Source organism: Triticum aestivum, chromosome 2B (genome assembly GCF_018294505.1).
Source record: "Triticum aestivum cultivar Chinese Spring chromosome 2B, IWGSC CS RefSeq v2.1, whole genome shotgun sequence".
Taxonomy (NCBI): Eukaryota; Viridiplantae; Streptophyta; class Magnoliopsida; order Poales; family Poaceae; genus Triticum; species Triticum aestivum.
The window spans coordinates 194,553,640-194,558,276 of NC_057798.1; positions in this window are offsets into that span (position 1 = coordinate 194,553,640).

Sequence of the window (4,637 nt, forward strand, 5' to 3'; positions counted from 1 at the left end):
GTCATGTCCGTGATCTCATCCGGGACTCCAAACAAACTTCTGTCACCAAAACACATAACTCATAATATAAATCGTCATCGAACGTTAAGCGTGCGGACCCTACATGTTCGAGAACTATGTAGACATGATCGAGACACATCTTCGATCAATAACCAACAGCAGAACCTGGATGCTCATATTGGTTCCTACATATTCTACGAAGATCTTTATCGGTCAAACCGCAATAACAACATACGTTATTCCCTTTGTCATCGGTATGTTACTTGCCCGAGATTTGATCGCTGGTATCCTCATACCTATTTCAATCTCGTTACCGACAAGTCTCTTTACTCGTTCCGTAATGCATCATCCTGTAACTAACTCATTAGTCACATTGCTTGCAAGGCTTATAGTGATGAGCATTACCGAGACGGCCCAGAGATATCTCTCCGATACATGGAGTGACAAATCCTAATCTCGATCTATGCCAACCCAACAAACACCTTCGAAGACACCTATACACTAGTACAACGACGTGCTATACAAACGGTTTTTAACCCCTTTCCGCGACGGTGTTTGGAATCGTCGCCAAGTGAACGTGGGAGATAGGGGGGTCCTTCCCAGATGACCCAAAAAACCGTCGGGGATAGGCCCTCCTGGCACACTAGCAGGGGAAAAATGAGTTCATGTGCGATCTGGAGGGGCATCAAAACCCAATTGTTTCCGTTCTTATGTACATCCCACACGGTGAATCCCAGAAAAACATTTCCGCTCGTATGTATATCACACACAGTTTTTTGTGTGGAAACGTTTGTGCAAGGCGTCCTAACGCAAACAGTTCTCTGCCGGAAGCCATGTGTGATTGTTAGTTGATCGAACACGCCTACTTTCTAGAAACCATGCATGTTGTTTGAGTTCATCGCCCGCGGTGCTGTCTGAGTAACCGTCTGCAATAGAAAACCATAATAAGCAGGGTAATTAGCCTATTATTGATAATCCATGTACTAATCAAATTGATATTTCTTATAAAAACACACAAGATATTTCATATCCGTATAACAACAACCAAGATTTCATAATCGAATTACATCAGATAGCTTCGCCGCTCAGTTCCATAACACAACAACACCAAGTTTCACATGCAACATCAAAAACCTTTAGAAAGTAGCATCATACATGGTATAGATAGATGAATCTCATCTGGGAAACTGCAGAAGCTGAAGGCAAATGTTGAGCCTTCAGTGATGTTGAATGTCCTTGCAACTTCAGGCCAGTGGCTATGGATAATTGCTCGCCCAACCTTCGTCCTCTTTAGCAAGACTTCAATATTGTACCATGGTTGGTGAACGAATACCTTCCTCGCCTCTTGACCATGCAGGTGGTTTGAGAGGTAATCATCGGTGAACTGCTTTGAAAAGTACTGAAAATAAAGATATGCAAAAAAGGTAAAAAGTTAGTACCATCCTATAGTTGACTGATGGCGCAAGGGGTAAAAACAAGGTAAAAGAGTTAGTACCATCCTATAGTTGACTGATGTCTTCTCCGTTGTGCAAACAAAGATCTTGTTGTTATTCTTCACAAGTTTCTTCATCCTAACAATCTTTCTGAGTTTCTTAACTTGAATGATATTCATGGACATCTCATTTCCCCATATGCAAAATGGGTCAAATAGTGGGTCTAAGCCTCTGATAGCAGGACCTACATGTGCAAGACCAAATTGTAAGAAACCTAAATATTAGAATGATTCCTGCAACTGCACAATAATGTGCTATTAGCCAAAGGACCATGCTTGAACAAACCTCGATGGTAAACTGAAGTGTCTCCCATTGTTTGCCTGCAACACACATAAGGAATATCTTGATCAGGTTAACTGAGAGTTGTCATACTATCAGTAGAATATGTATTGAGTACAGCCAAATTCGATTTATTTCACATGCGTAACAATACAAAATTGTACCCACAGCAAATGAAAATCAAATTGCAGAACTGAACCAAACAGTTAAATGGACAGCATGCCAAATGAACAAAATAGTTAACTAAGCATGACATTGTAGAATAGAAACATGTACTAGAAGATAAGACAGTTAACAAAACAAAGAATGCTTGAGAACACTACTACGAAATGTAGCAATTGTTGGACCAAACTGTTAAGTGAACATTACATTTCAAAGGACCAAAGTGTTAACTGAACATTACATTTCAGAGGACCAAAATGTAAACTGAACATCAAATTGCATATTAACATTACAGAGGACAAATCACTAGAAGGCATTGGCGATGGCCTCGAGAAAACAACACGAACTGTATTTTAAAGTAGAAAACTGCGTTGCGGTGTCGATGGTGGCCTCAAAGACAAGGTGCTCCTCCAAGATCTGGCGCTCGGCACGCATGGTAGCCATAGCGACCTTGTGCGCGTGTGCGGCCGCGATTTGCTTCTCCGCTGCCAGATGCTACTGAGCTCCATGTTAGACTGCGTGCAAAATGGTTGTGGGCGGCGCTTAATTGGAGGAGGGGGACAATGATTTCGGCGGAAGGTGTCGCGCCGTCGGCCAGGGCATGTGGGACGGGAAAGGAGGAGGATGGTGTGGGTGGGGTGTGGATTACCTGACCATATCGACGAGGCCGCGCAGCAAGAAGAAGGGTCAGCGGCGAGGAGTTCGTGCAGCAAGAAGAAGGGTCGCTGGCGAGGAGGCAGCACTGCAAGAAGAAGGGTCACCGGCAAGGAGGCGGCGCTGCAAGAAGAAGGGTACCCGGCGAGGAGGCGGCGCTGCAAGAAGAAGGGTCGCCGGCGAGGAGGCTGAGCTGCCAGTAAGCAGAAGTGAAGGTTTGAACTTGTAATGCAAGGAGGAACAGTGGAAATGTGGCTTTTGGTGGGAGGGAGGGGGCGGGGAGATATATATTTCCGCAGTGGCAAAAATATTTTGCTCGGTGCCGCGAGAAACTGGCGCGCAAGTGTGGTTCAAGCGAAGGCGGTGGACTGTAGACGATGAAGCTTCCTGCATAAGCCAGACTAGACGGTGCACCAAGATATTTTATATCGCATCCCACACGATTCTTTCTAGTAAACTATTTGTGGTATACCTGATTTTTACATTATGTTTTGAAAGACAAAATGGTGTTACGGAGGGAAAGGATGGTGTTTGAATTGCTAGAACATTTATGTACAGTGAACATGCAACTACATGAGTGTCGTGTTTAAATGTGGAATTATTCCAGGTTCGTTTGGCATTTTTATGGATTAATTGAGTTTCTCGCCATTTAATGTGCATAATTCAAATTTGAACTATAAGCACATGCTCCAGTGCCCCAAAGGTTGTTGCAAAATTACATGTGTGTCTTTGGGTGAATTTATATGTCCCATGCAAGAAATGGGAATGAAATTCAAACATCTGGGCGTCGTGGCTCGGTCGGGAACATTGAGAAACTTGGTTTTTAAATTCCTGGAAATTCAAAACTAACCTGAAAATCATGAAACTTGGCATGGTGTCATTTCATGGCACCAACATGTTGTGGTAAAAAATTGGCCGTATTTGGACAAGTTTTTGGTATAGGCTTCTTGCAAACCGGAGCTTCTCTCAAGAAGACTCGTGGTTCCTGAGGGGGGACGTGTCACCTTTGTTTCCGAAACGATATGCGCTGCCTCCCCCCCTTATTTTTTTTACAGAGGCAACATAGAACTATATGAGTGCCGTGTCAAAATTTGGAATTATTCCAGGTTCGTTTGGACTTTCTTATACATTAATTGAATTTCTGGTCATTTAATATGCATAATTCAAATTTGAACTACAAGCACATGCTCCAATGCACCAAAGTTGGTTTAAAAATCACATGTGTGTCCTTGGGTGAATTTCTAGGTCCCATGCAAGAAATGAGAATGAAATTCAAACTTGTGGGCGTCGTGGCTCAGCCGGAAAGATTGAAAAACTTGGTTTTTTAATTGATGTAAATCCAAAACACGTATGAAAATCATGAAACTTGGCATGGTGTCATGACATGGCACCAACATGGTGCGGTAATTTTTCTGGCCGAATTGGGACAAGCTTTGGTATAAGCTTCTTGCAAATCGGAGCTTCTCTCAAGAAGGCTCGTGGTTCCGAGAGGGAACGTGTCACCTCCGTGTGCGAAACGACATACGTACACTGCCTTCTCCCGCCTTAATTTGTTTACACGGGCAGATTAGACCAAATAGAACTATTGTGCTAAATTTTGGAATTATTTCGGGTTTGTGTGGCCTTTTTTATACATTAATTGAATTTCTGGGCATTTAATGTGCATAATTCAAATTTGAACTACAAGCACATGCTCCAGTGCACCAAAGTTGGTTGAAAAATCACATGTGAGTCCTTTATTGAATTTCTAGGTCCCATGCAAGAAATGAGAATGAAATTCAAACATCCGGGCGTCGTTTCTCAGCCAAAAAGATTAAGAAACTTCGTTTTTTAATTCTTGTAAATCCAAAACACGCCAGAAAATCACGAAACTTGCATGGTGTCATGACATGGCACCAACATGCTGTGGTAATTTTTCTGTCCGATTTGCGAAGGCGCACACATTAAAAATGAACAAAGTCATTTTGGAACAAGTGTTTTCACGTTACAAATTGGAAGCACAACTATTATTGAAACCATGGGTGTTCTACTTACCAATTACGTGCCGCC